Here is a 14,985-nt window from a genome sequence, read left to right as displayed (position 1 = left end):
TAGATATTATACTAGTTTATATTACTCAAACTAATGTGTTTTGACATGAGAGATACTCTGTGAATGTGGCTCTTAAGTTGACTTCCTTATTCTTTATTATTTTCTAATGACAAATATCTGGCAACACAAATAAAAAAGTATATTTCTTATTTTGATTTTTTTTATAAAATAGTGTTTAGTTACAGTGTTGAGATTTGAAAGAGTAGCATAAACTTGATTTGTTAAGAAAATAAAAGAAGATGAAAGAAACTCATTTTGGCTGCTAAATGATTTTAAACCTCAAAGGAAAAAGTTTAGAAATTACCCTTTCCTGATATTACACACTTCAGTTGAAGTCTGAGTGTTTTTAGGTAATACCTCCTGGAGGTAGTCAATCTAAGAGTAAATTCCAAGTGAAAAAGAACCAAACCATAGGCAAAATGATAAATATTAGATGTAGTTCAATTCAATTTATCTTGAAATACTAAGGATCATTCCTGTAAATATTAATTTTTAGCCTTGATAACATTTGAAGGATTCAGTATTCTATGTAATCTTTACCTTATTGTGTGCATTTTTTATAATCTTTTTATCTATAGCATGTATGAAAGAAAACAGTTACAAAAAAATAAGCATATTCTAGAAATCCTTATTCTTTTGAAAACCCTACAAATTATTCCTTGTGTTTGAAAGGTATTCTCAAAGAAAATTGTGACTAAAATAAACAATCTCCCATTTAAATTTTTGAGGTCTAGTGATAAGGAATCATTAATGTTGCTGAACTTTTAGAAAAAAATTACATCAAGATTGGCTGATTGATGTAATTAAAAATTACATCAAGATTAGTTTTATTCTAAAACTAGGCTAAAAAAAATCAGTCAACAAACTTTAATTTTGCTTATTATATGACCTGACTAAAAATAATGGTATTTTTTTTTTTAATGTGGCACTTGTGAAAGCAGTTTCTTTTCTTATACAAACATGAAAACTAAACACGATAGAATTTTCTTCTGTTAAAGAGTCAGATGGTGCTGGGCTCCAGTGGTGCACACCTGTAATTCCAGCAACTGCAGAGGCTGAGGAAAAAGGATTGCAAATTTGAGACCAGCCTTGGTAACTAAATAAGACTCTTGGCAGTTTAGCAAGATCCTATCTCAAAATTTAAAAAAAAAGAAAGAAAGAAAAGAAAAAGGAACTGGGGGATATAGCTCAGTGGTAAAGCACTTCTGGGTTCAAGCCCCAATACCAAAAAAAAAAAAAAAAAAAAGAGGAGGAGGAGGAGAACTAAATCGTGCAAATTAAAGAGAACAATTTGTGATAAGATGCTAATAACTTCATGGTTCAGAATAGCCAAAGTCCTGGGCTTAAGCAGGCCCTAGTCAGAAGTCATGGGAGAGAGATGCGAATAGTACAGTACCGCTAGGGACCACACATATAAGAGTTCAGAGGTAAGCATGAGAACAAAGTTGGGAGTTTAGAGTGGGTGAGATTCAACTAAAGGATAAATTGACTAAGTTGGACTAAGGCATAGGAAGGAAGAGTAAACTAAGCAGAACCAGATTGTGATGATTCTTTAAAGCTAGAAAAGGTAATATGAAACCATTGTGGGTATTCACTTGGAAGTTCTTTTTCATTATATTTTCTGAGCATATTTTATTTTTCACCTGTTTAAAAGTTTTATCACTGAAGACATAAATGACAACAAGTGAAAAATATAAACCAAGTATTGATTGTGTAGGCTTTCTACAAAAATTACTATTGTAATTGCTATTTTATTGTTGGATCAGCTCTTTTGAAGTGGTTAAATACAGGGCTGGTGATGTAGCTCATTGTTAGAGCACTTGCCTAGCATTTGCAAGATTCTGGTTTGATCCCTAGTCCCAAAAGAAAAGTGATTAAATACAGTACCTCTTTTTTATTCCACTATTTTCATTGTTTGATAGAGCACTTCACAGTTTAAAAAAAGATAACCAAAGTCAGTCTAATTTCTTCAATTTAACATTTGTATATTAGAATTTGCCCTAATCATTGGCTTTCAATATGAAAATTTACTGCAAAATATCAATAATTGTATTTTGAGAATTTGACTGTTAATAGTCACTTTGTTCACTGATTTCTTAAAATTTCTCTAAATATTGAAGAAAATGTTGAGAAAAACTTTACACTTTCATCTTCCTGAAGACAACTATGACCGTTTAGCATAGTCAGCTGGATGAAATAATGAAGTAGGTTATTTTTATGAGTAGCTGAATACATTGTTATTCTATAAAATAATTATTATTTATAGACTAGTATGAGCATAATATTGTGGCAGACACTTTGTAGTTATTATTCCTAACCCTCTTAATAATCCCATCTGAACGTGGTCCTCATTTGCATGAGTGTGGAAACTGAAACTCAAAATCATTATCTTGCTAGGCATTATATGAGCAAGAAATGGTAGAATCAGGATTTAATTTAATTTGGCTTGTTCTTTTTTAAAAATATTTTTATTAGTTGTTGGTGAACCTTTATTCAGTTAATTTATTTATTTGTATGTGGTGATGAGAATCACATCCAGTGCTTCACCCATGCTAGGCAAGCGCTCTACCATTGATCCACAATCCCAGTCCTGGCTTGTTCTTTTCTATACTGCTTACAGAGACATTAGATTAAAAAACTTGTCATCAGTTTCTAAAATCAGAAGAAGGTGCTTACTAACAGTATTTTAACTGTGTTGTTCCCCCCCATCTTACAAATGAATTTTCCATATATTCAAAATGAGTGCTGCAGTTGACCTAGTCACAAGAACTAACTGTCTCTCTCTGTTGGCATTGCAAAGGGAGGTTTATCTGTACTTCCTGCAACTTACTGTGATCCATTCTAGTGCCTTCTCTCACTCCCAACCCCTTGTAATCCCTAATTACCTGATTAGTTTTGCTTCTTATTTTTTTTTACTTATTTTCTACTTATTTTCCATAGGAATTTTTAAAGTTAGAGCCTTTTACACATTGCCATTGCCTTCAGAGAAGCCATTATGTGGAAACCCTTGTTTGCATAGACCTAACAAGAGCTGGGGTTAAATCTTACTGAACTTCTTACCCCTTGTCCTCATAGACAAGAACCTGGCTATCGAAGTGCTTTTTCCTATCCTATCCTCCTACCTATCATCAGAGTACCTGCTATGCACTAGACATTGAGTTTATAACTGAAAATAAAGATTGAAATACAGTTTACACTCTTAAAGGTCTCATAGTCTGCAGTGGAAATAGGCATACAAATAAATTGCCACGCGTTATGAGAAGAATTGCAGTGTAGTGACTATCATTTATTGTTCTGTGCCAGATTTTGTACTATTATACTTGCTATTGTTTATTTAAGTCCTCACAGTAGTCCTATGAAGAAGGTAACATCATTGTCATTCATGTTTTACATGCGATAAAACATGGGTCTGGGGAATAAAGTAACTCCCCCACAGTCATGCACTAGTCAGTAAAGAGGTGGGATTTTTTTTTAGTTCAGGTTACATATAACTTATACTTAAGTCCACACACTCCAGACCCAACCACCATATACTATGTAGCCTCCTTAGAAATATAAAGGGATAAGATGGTAACAACATCTGGGATGGTTTTTGAAATTAAATTTGTCAGGCAAATTGATCATCTTGAAGGTTTAAATCAGAAACGTGAAACAAAATTACAAGTTCCGGGAAGTAATAACCACCTCCTTTTTCAACACAGGAGTATCTTCTTAACAGTTACTGACCACCAAAAACAAATGATATATTTTGTAAATGCCAGGAAAATGAGATAGAAGAAGGTTGAAAATATTCTGGTTTAGAAGACAAAGGAAATGTACTCAGGACTCATTTAATACAGACATCTGGGAAATCAATCTTATGATTCAATCAAATTGTCAGCTAACTAGACTTCCCTGGGTCTTTTTGAGCCTTGCTATCATTTACAGTATTGTTTTATGGGAAAATGCATATTAGCCAACTGATGCAAAAATGTTTTTGGAATACAGATATATTTTTACTTTTTCTTAATAGTAGTGTGATGGTTGTAGTTCTGGTGGATGTTCTAGGAATTACAGACTAAGGATGGTTCACTTATACAAAAAGTAGACTATTCCTCAGATTTGTTGAACATAATGATGTCTAAATAAAATAATCTTAATGTACTTTATGTTCTTACCATTTTACAAAAGCAATTCTAGTTCTATTTGATTAGTATATTTTCTGTGTAGAGCAAAGTTTCTGTATTTTTATTAAGCTTTCTGTGTTGTAGCTGCTAAAAGAGATATTGCAGAACCTTTGGATAATTATTTTAATCTTTGTAAATATTCTGTTAAATTAATATTCATCCCATTTGATAGGCTCAGAGAGATTAAATAACTTGTCCAGGGTCACATAACTTAGTAGTAAGTTGCCAAAGCTAGAATTCAGGACCAGGATGTTCAGTTATATCACAAACATATTCAACTAGAATAAAGTAAAACCAAACAACCTATATACATTTTTTAAAAGAAAGAAAAATCACTTTAAATTATTTTTATTCATCAGTACCCTTCCTTGTTCCAGATGGGATTAAGAAAATTTACAAATATTATACAATAGCAAACCACAATTTGAGAAAAAAGAAAGAAAACTACTGTATATATAAAATATGGAAACATGAATAAGACTAATATAAAAATGCATATCTGTGTATTTCCTGTAAATGGGCCTCAAACTTGGCTTTAAGATTTTTAGTAGTCAACACAAAGGGAAATTCTGGTCACATAAACATTTCAGAGTATCTATATGATAAAAACAGACCTACTAAAAGAGCCAAACTCTTTCTGATACTAATATTAAATGCTTTTTTTATATATTGTTTCTTCATAAAGGAGACTGAGTTTGAGCTTTCTGGTTATTATCTTTATTATTGTTTAACATAATTGATTTAAAATTATAAAAACTGAGGTATTTAAATAACATAAATTTTATTTAAAAATTCCGGATAGAGAAATAGTATAGAAAAGTGCCCAAGTCCCAAGTTTATAGCTCAATAAATTATCACAAAGTAATTATACCATTCCTGAGAAATAGACCCCAGAATCCCATTAATAATTTCTTCCAAGGACTTCTCACTCTCCCTCCTCAAAGATAAATATGATCTAGAACTTCTAATATAATAATTTGTTTTTGAACTTTATATAAATGGCTTCTTGGGTTATGTATTCTTTTGCTCAACATTGTGAGATTTTACTACATTATTTTATGTAGCTGTAGGTTGTTCCTTTTCATTGCTGTATAATTTTCCTTTATATAAGTAGTTTATTCTATTGATGAATATTTGGATTATTTCCAGTTAGGTCTATTAAGAACTTTGCTGCAAATAGTTATGCACATTTACATCTCATGAGCAGTAAAGAAAATTCTTCCTGTTCTACATCCTGATCTGCATATGAAATTGTCACTCTTTTTAATTTTAGCCATTCCCAGTGACTGTGAAAAGGTTTTTCATTATACTTTTAACTTCTATTTCCCTGATTACTCTGACTGGATACCTCCCCACCCCCAGCATCCAGAACAAGTTTGACATATAATAGGAACTTCATGAAAATGTTTTTAATGAATAAATGATGTTTGTGAAATCCTTTGCAGATAAGGTGACATAAAATAGGAATGTTAAGAAACTTCTGATGTACAAAAATCGGTGGGAAGAATATTTCAGACAGAAGAAGCAACTAGCATGAAGACCCTAGAAAAAAATGAAATGGGCTTTCTGAAAAACCACACTAGTGTGACAAGAGTATAGTGGAGAGTAAAAAAGCGGTATAAAATAAGAGAGTTTGGTGGGATCAGATCACATAAAATGCTTTGTAAGTCAGTATATGTATTTGTTTTATTCCTAGTATAATGGCTAGCCTTCAGATGGTTTTAAGAAGGAAGTGATCTCGTTTACTTTGCCTGCTTTATGGTGAACTGATTGTAAAAAAGAAATAATTGAAACAGGGAAATTCACTAAGAATCATTACATTAGTCCAGGTAATAGCGAAGGTGGCTTAGAAAGACTGGAGAAGTGGAAATATTAGAATGTTCATGTAGTAAAAGTATGTTTCCTTCATAAGAGAAAGCAATTGATGACTTCATGACTTCAGATATTTTGACTTGAACACATAAGTGAATGGTTGTTTGGTCCCTTTTTTTTCTTTTTATTTTTTGGTCAAATGAACCTTTTTAAAATTTATTTATATGCGGTGCTAAGAATCAAACCCAGTGCCTCATACAAGCTAGGCAAGTGATCTACCACTGAACTACAACTCCAGCTCTATTTGTTCTTTTTTCTATATACATGACGGTAGAATGTATTTAGACATATTGTACATACATGGAATATTCTAATTAGGATCCCATTCTTGTGTTGTACACAATGTGGAGTTAAACTGATTTTATATTCGTATACAAAGACAGGAAAGTTATGTTCGATTCATTCTACTGTCTTTCCTATTCCCATCACTTCCTTCCCTTCATTCCCCTTTATCTAATCCAGTATACGTCTCATCTTCCCCTCCCTACCCTCCCTTGTTGTGGGTTAGCATCCACATATGAGAGAGAACATTCAGCCTTTGGTTTGGGGGGACTGGCTTATTTCACTTAGCATGACATTTTCTAGTTCCATTCATTTACCCACAAAGGCCATAATTTCATTATTTTTAACCACAATTTTTTAAATCCATTTGTCTGTTGTAAGGTACCTGGGTGGTTCCACAGCTTAGCTATTATGGATTGAGCTGCTGTAAACATTGATGTGACTGTGTCCCTGTAGTATGCTGATTTTAAGTCCTTTGGGTATAGACTGAGGAGTGGAATAGCTGGGTCAAATGGTGGTTTCATTCCAGGTTTTCTAAGGAATCCCCCTACTGGTTTCCAGATTGGTTGCCCCAATTTGCAGTCCCACCAGCAATGTATAAGTGAACCTTTTCCCCCCACATCCTTGTCAACATTTATTGCTACTTGTATTCTTGATAATTATCATTCTGACTGGGTAAAATGGAATCTCAGTGTAGTTTTAATTTGCATTGCTCTAATTGCTATAGATACTGAATGTTTTCTCATATTTGTTCACTGACCATATTTCTTCTTCTGTGAAGTGTCTGTTCCGTTCCTTTGACCATTTATTGATTGAGTTATTTGGTTCTTGGTGTTAAGCTTTTTGAGTTCTTCATATTTCTAGGAAACTAATGCTCTGTCTGAGCAAATGGTAAAGCTTTTCTCCCATTTTGTAGACTCTCTCTTCATATTCTTGATTGTTTCCTTGGCTGTTAAGAAGCTTTTTAGTAACATCCCATTTACTGATTCTTGATTTTACTTCTTGCACTTTAGGAGTCTTACTGAGGAAGCTGGTTCCTAAGCTGACTTGGTGGAGAGTTGGGCCTACCTTTTCTTCTAGTAGGTGTAGGGGGTTAGTGTCATTTTGAATGATGTTAGAAAAGTTAGATGAGTTCTGTTTTGCTTATGTTAAGGTTGAGATTCTCTGAAACATTTAAATGAAAATATCAGGCTGTGGATATGGCTTTCCAAAAAAATTATGTGAATTTATAATGTCACTGCAATGTATATGCTTCCTTATACGGTTGATATGCTGGTTATTCTTCTTTAAAAAATTAAGATTACTAATTAAGATTAAACAACTTTTGCGGTTATCTCAAAAGATGTAGTAGTCATCGTTGTTGTCATCATCATCTTTGGAGTAGGAAAGGCATTTTTATAAAGGGGTTTCAGGACCAAGTTCTGAGGCACTCCTAACCTAAAGAGAACAAGCAAAGGAGACCAAAATTATCACTGAGGTTGGAGAAAAACCAAAGAAAGTGGAGGTAAAGGAATCACAGGAGGAAACTTTTTTAAGAAGAAACCATTTCTGGGGCTGGGGTTGTGGCTCATTGGTAGAGTGATTGCCTCGTACTTGTGAGACCCTGGGTTTGATCCTCAGCATCACATAAAAATAAATAAGTGAAATAAAGGTATTGTGTCCAACTAAACTAAAAATAAATATTTTTTTTAAAAAGAAGAAAGCATTTCTGCAGTTATTGTAATTAGATTTTAAATGTCCCTGATCCTTCTGAAGAATAAACTTTATTTCTGGCTTTGGGTCATAGCAAGATGGCAGACAAAAAGAAGAAGAAAAAGGAGAGCATCTTGGACCTTTCCAGATGTATCAACCAGACATCTGGGTGACATTTCAGGATGGCCTGGAAGCCAGTGGAACCTGAAAAGGTTTGACTTGCTCCTCCTCTTTGTGCTTAAAGGAACCATTGAGTACACAGGAGATGTCAACAACTAGTACAGACTCACAGAGGGAGGATACATGCCATCTGGTGGTTAAGGTGGATGGCTCTGCTGCTTATCTACCTGCAAGATGGCATGGAGACCATCCCTACTCCTTCCAGCAGCAGGAACAGGGAGCTTCTAGGTGCAGGGCAGGGTCCTAGATTCACAGATATCTCTCCAGAATCAGATGACACCATCAACATCTAGAACAGAAAGTCCTTTTTTAAAAAAAAATTTTTTAAGTTGACATGGACAAATGCCTTTATTTTGTTTTATTTTATTTTTATGTGGTACTGAGGATCAAACCCAGTGCCTCACATGTGCTAGGCAGGTGCTCTTCCACTGAACCACAAGCCCAGACCCAGAAAGTCCTTTTTGTATAGGCTGAATTTTTGTTTTCTAAATAGAAACCTGAAAACCATTTATCAGAGATTGATTGATGTAAGAATTTGAGAGAAGGAATGATCCAATTTCTCATTGACTACTATAGTATGCTATAAGCAACATACAACCTAGGTAGATAAAAACAACTTTCTTTATAGGAATGGTCATTTCATTGGTTTTCAGTACCCAGAAGGTCTTCAACCACCTTGTCTCCTTTGTTGAGGAAACCGTTTTTTAAGTTTAATCATCATATGTCTCAGGAATCTTGTTTGATTATTTCTGCCAGCTGAGTAGGCAATTAGGAACTTGAGTAAATAAAGAAAATCCAAACAAAGCCTTAACTGAAGTTTGTCTCAGAAAATGTTTACATAAACACTCAAGTTTTTAAAATTCTGGTAACTCCATTTGATTACACCTAATCTATAGGTTTAATTAAATATCTACAAAAAGTACTTTTAATGTTATAAATACTCATAATATAGTTTTTATAATGTTTATATTAATATCATTATTAAAATGGTATTTTGAAATAAGGGACTTTAAGATAATCAAAAGACATGTACAGATGGGCGTGGTGGCACATGCCTATAATCCCAGCAGCTTGAGAGGCTGAGGCAAGAAGATCCCAAGTTCAAAGCTAGCCTCAGCAAAAGAAGGCACTAAGCAACTCAGTGAGACCCTGTCTCTAAATAAAATACAAAATAGGGCTGGGGATGTGGCTCAGTGGTCAAGTGCCCCTGAGTTCAATCCCCGGTAACCTGCCGCCCCCACACAAAAAAGACAGTGTACCCTTTACCCTTGTATTTATTTGTCAGTTTAAAAGTAACTAATAAAATCGTTGGAACTTGAAAAGATTTTTTTTTAATGTTTTTAAAAGACTCAGTAAACACTAATCTTCATCTAGGAATTAAAACTAAAATATTAAAAATAGAAAAGAACATGATCATTTGATTCTGTGGTCAATGATAGCTTATTTTTTTCTTTATTTTATACTGAATAATGCTATCAATTTATTTTTACTTTTTTAACTGTGTGCCTACTCTATATTGCCTGTTTCTATCAGTCTTCATTTTCTTTGTATATTGCAAAACTCCAGGTATGATGTTTAGATTACAGAGTGATCCCAAGAATAGAATTAACATTCTTACCCACAAACTGCATTGACTGCAGCAGTGTAATTCAGAGGCAGAAAAAAAATTTTGAAAATAGTGGTTTTTATTTGTACTGATGACTACTGATGTTTGAAGTTTTAATTTTTAAAATTTTAATGTTTAACAAAAATGTCAACACAGGCTTAGACATTCACATATGTTTTTGCAATAGAAAGTGTCAGTTTTCCTAGAATAGCCACTTCTTTTTTTAATATTTATTTTTTAGTTGTAGTTGGACACAATACCTTTATTTTATTTATTTATTTTTATGTGGTGCTGAGGATTGAACCCAGGGCCTTGCACCTGCTAGGCAAACTCTCTACTGCTGAGCCACAACCCCAGCCCCAAATGGCCACTTCTTAATAAAAAGAAATTATTCCCATAATTATTAAATTTGTCATTTCTTTAATTAGAACAATATAAAGAATCATGCAGGAGTTCACACAAGCCTGAGGGCAGATAAGTAGTTCTTTTTGGTGCCCCCAAAGTGCCATGTAGATAATGAAAGATTCTATTTGTACTCTTTAAATTACTTTAAGACCCTTCAATTAAATATTCAGTAGTCTTTATAGACCTTAAAATTTCCATTTATATTTTTAAAATGCATTTTTAACTATTGTACTATTTACAATTTTTAAAAGATATTTATTCAGTTGTAGATGAACACACAGTATCTTTATTTATTTTTATGTGGTGCTAAGGAACCCAGTACCTCACACATGCAAGGCAAGCACTTTACCACTGAGCCTCAGCCCCTATTTATAGGTTTTTATGTCTGGAATGCACTACTTGTATTAACTTTCTAAAACTATAACAAAATGTCTGAGATAGTAAACATAAGAAAGGTTTTGGAGGGCTAACAATTTTGGAGATTTCTGTCCTTGATTGAATGGCCCTCTTGCTTTTGGGCCTGTGCCAAGGCAGCATATCATGGTGGGAACATGTTGTGGAACAAACTGCTTACCTCATGGCTCAGAAACAAATGAGTGGGAAGGTGTCTGGGTCCCACAGTCCCTTTCCAGGAAACTCCCAATGATCTAAAGAACTCCCATCTAGACCATCTACTAGGCCCCATCTCTTAAAGTTTCTACCATCTCCCTATTTAGTTCATGGATCTGTGGAGGAAACTTAAGATCTGAACTACAACAATATCTAAAGCTGAGATATACATAAAATCACATACATACTGGTTCTTGCACATCATGTGTTCTACCTAAGCTATATCCTCAGCCCTTTTCTTTATTTTTTTTTTTTTTGTCTCCAGGCAGGGTCTTGCTCTTGAAATTGCAGTTCTCCCATCTCAGCCTTCTGAGTAGCTGGGGTAAAAGTGTGTACCACTTTGCTGGGCTTATTTGTCAACATTTAGAATGACACTAACAAGCTGTGCTTAAGATTGCATTCAACTTGATAGGGCATGCTAAAATGAGCTACAGTAGTTTTAGAATCTCGTGATCTTATTCAGGTACTCAGGTTTCAAGACTTGAGTATTCACTTTTTATATTTCTTCCATCTTCCTTTAGATCAAATAATTCAATTTTTAAATGCTAGTTTTTGAAAGAAACAATGGCATAATATTGACAGTTTTTTAAACTTGGAAAATGAGCTCCGCTAATTTGCTCAGTGTCAGTTAAAAGAGAATTGATTTTGGGCTGGGGAGGTGGCTCAAGCGGTAGCGCGCTCGCCTGGCATGCGTGCGACCTGGGTTCGATCCTTAGCACCACATACCAACAAAGATGTTGTGTCCACCGAGAACTAAAAAATAAATATTAAAAAAAAAATTCTCTCTCTCTCTCTCTCTCTCTCTCTCTGTCTCTCTCTCTCTCTCCTCTCTCACTCTCTCTTTAAAAAAAAAAAGAGAATTGATTTTTAAAAAGTAATAAGTAGTTCAGATTTACAGAAACTAAAAATTTTAAACTCTGGTTGAAATCTTTAGTGTAGCAAATCATGTGTTTTTCATGAACTATATCTCACAATTGCAGTTGGACATGAGATAATCAGATTTTCTCTTCCCACAAGTTGGATAGCTGAAAATGTCATACCAATAGTATGTGTCAAAGACTTTGTGCTGCTTTCTGCCTGTCTGATTTAAGTTGTTGTGGTCAGTCTAAGGAACCTGTGATATGATAAGATAGCATTTATGAGGTCATGTGGTTTGCAAGTGCCCAATCTTAACTGAGCAGCCTGTAAGCACCTCAGGATAAGGAAGAAAGGGATACTAAAACCTTCTCTGAAAGCTTATTTTGTGTTCAATGACAAAATAGTGTGGGTGTGTGATAATATATGTGTATAATATGCTTTTAAAATTACTTCCTATCAGGAGTTAAAGTTTCTGGGAAAATGACTACTACAAATTAATTTATCTCCTTTTATTTAGTACTTTAAAGTATTCAATTTTTTTAGAAAGGAATAAATAATTAGTATAAGCAAAATTTAACATTACCACAAAATGCTTTGCATACCAGTTGTATACATGTATGAAGTGATTAGCAGCCATAATGTACTTGACAAGTACATGACTTACCACGTACATACCAATATGGCATTGTTATTTGAAAAGTCTAATCTTTTAAATTAGCTATTTATTATTTTGTACTTTCATAAGCAAAAATTATATTTTGAATATTGTATTTTTGTTATTAACAGTATATAAAATATTAAACTTTTACTGCAAACGTTTTTCTGCCTATTTAAAATTATACTATAGGGGCTGGGGTTGTGGCTCAGCAGTAGAGTGCTCGCCTAGCACATGCAAGGCCCTAGGTTCGATCCTCAGCACCACATAAAAACAATAAAATAAAGGTGTTGTGTCCAACTACAACAATAAATATTGTGTCAAATATTTATTTTAAAAATAAATATTTTTAAAAATTACACTATAGGAGGTAGTCACAATTTCTTTTATGTTGAAGAGAAAAAATGATGTAGAAGATTTACATTTTAGTGAATATTTTTTATCACTTAAAAATTATTTCTGCATTTTCTGAATAGCAAATTACTTATTTTTAAACTGGCCACATCTCCATTGGAGACATACATACAAAATGGCTGTCTAATTTTATAAATAACTGTTTTACTGAGAGAGTCACATTTGGTAGAATTCACCCATTTAAAGTTTACATTTCATTGGTTTTTAGTATATGAACAGAGTTATGCAGTCATTATCACAATCAGTTCTGAAACATTTTTTATCAGTCCAAAATGAAATCCTTAGCAGTCACTGCCTATGGTCTCCAAGCCCTCCTACGTCTTAGGCAATCACTAATCTGTTCACTGTCTCTACTTATTTTTCTACCCTGGAAATCCAGTATGAAGGAAATCACAATTTGTGGTCTTCTGTGACTGGATTCATCTACTTAGCATAAGGTTTTCAAGGTTTGTCCGTATGGTAACATGTGTCTGTACTTTGTTATTTTTTGTTCCCTTAATAATATTCCAAATTACGAATATGTCACATTTCATCCATTCACTAGCTGTTAAGCCTTTCATTATCCCACTTTTGGGCTATCATAAACAATACTACTTAAGCATTCGTGTACAGACTACTATATGAACGTGCTTTCATTTATCTGAGTATATTCTTAATAGTAGAATTGTTGGGTCATATGATAACTCTTCTTTGAAGCATTTGAGGAACTGCCATTTGGTTTTCCAAAGCCATTGTATCATATTATGTTCCTTCAGCTGGATATGAGGCTTCTGATTTCTCCACATCCTTACTAACATTTGTTGTTTATCTTTTGAGGGTAGTATCCTAGTAAGTTTGAAGGAACATCTCATTGTGGTGTTAATATGCATTCCTCTAATGACTAATGATGTTGAGTATCTTTTCATATGTCTGCTGGCCATTTATATCTTCTTTAGGAAAATGTCTGTTTAGATCCTTTGCCCATCTTTAAATAGGGTTATTTTTTAAATTGGGTTGTCTTTTTATAATTGATTTCTTAGAGTTATTTGTATTTTCTAAATACACTTACCTTATCAAATTTTGACTTTTGATTTTTAGATATCTTCCATTGTTATATTTTTTTAAACCACAGCAGCTTAGTTTATTGACTAGAATAATTTTCAGACTTTCTTCTGGGAAAGCACTATGATAAAGTACTTGACTTTCTAAATTAAGCCTTTGTTTTAATAGGACAAGGAAATGAAACATTTAAAAATTCTTGGGCTGGGGATGTGGCTCAAGCGGTAGTGCGCTCGCCTGGCATGCGTGCGGCAATCCTCAGCACCACATACAAAGATGTTGTGTCCGCTGAGAACTAAAAAAATAAATATTAAAAATTCTCTCTCCCTCTCTCTCTCTCCTCTCTCACTCTCTCTTTAAAAAAAAAATTCTTATTGTTAGTTTTGACACCAGATGCACAGAAATATATAAGAAAATCGAGAAACTAAATTATCACCAAAATGTAAAAATGTTGTGCTTTGAAGAACACCATTGAGAAAGTAAAAAGACAACCTATAGAATTGAAGGTAAAGATTTGAACATTTAGTCAGATGTGGTGGCACATGCCTATAATTCCATCGACTTGGGAGGTTGAGGCAGGAGGATTTCGAGTTCAAGACCAACCTCAGCAAATTAGTGAGGCCCTGAGCAACTTAGCCAAGACTCTGTCTCAAAATTTAAAAAAATTAAAAGGACCTGGGATGTTCCTGAGTGGTTAAGTGTCCTGGTTCAGTCTCCAGTACCAAAAATAATAATAATAATGATAGAAAACATAAACATTTATCTTACAAAGGACTTGTGTCTAGAGTATGTTGTTTTAAACTCTTGAAGTTCAAAACAAGGGAACCAGGTGTGGTAGCACATACCTGTAATCCCAGCAACTTGGGAGGCTGAGGCAGGAGGATTTTAAGTTTATGGTTAGCTCAGCAACTTAGTGAGATCCTGTCTCAAAGTAAATTAAAAGAGCAGGGGATGTAGTTTAGAAGTAAAGCACCCCTTGGTTCAATTCCAAGTACCCAAAACAAAAAGAACCCTTCAATTTGAAAGAATAATTAACCCAATTATTAAATGGGCAAAGGATCTCAATGACTGCGGGGGGGCGTAATATTTTGTTGTTGTTGTCAATGGTTTGTTTGTTTGTTTGTTTGTTTATACGTGGTGTTGAGGATCAAACCCAGAGCCTCACACATGCCAGGCAAGCACTCTACCACTGAGTCACAACCCCAGCC

General features: G+C 33.9%; 1 protein-coding gene across 1 annotated transcript in view; it reads left to right on the top strand.

The window, feature by feature from the left end:
* Positions 1-14,985, top strand: part of Evi5 (ecotropic viral integration site 5) — a 210,497-nt gene that overhangs the window by 174,632 nt on the left and 20,880 nt on the right. The window lies entirely within an intron of this gene.

Source organism: Urocitellus parryii, chromosome 11 (genome assembly GCF_045843805.1).
Source record: "Urocitellus parryii isolate mUroPar1 chromosome 11, mUroPar1.hap1, whole genome shotgun sequence".
NCBI lineage: Eukaryota > Metazoa > Chordata > Mammalia > Rodentia > Sciuridae > Urocitellus > Urocitellus parryii.
Note: the sequence above shows the minus strand (reverse complement) of the source record. Positions and strands in the feature narration are given on the sequence as shown.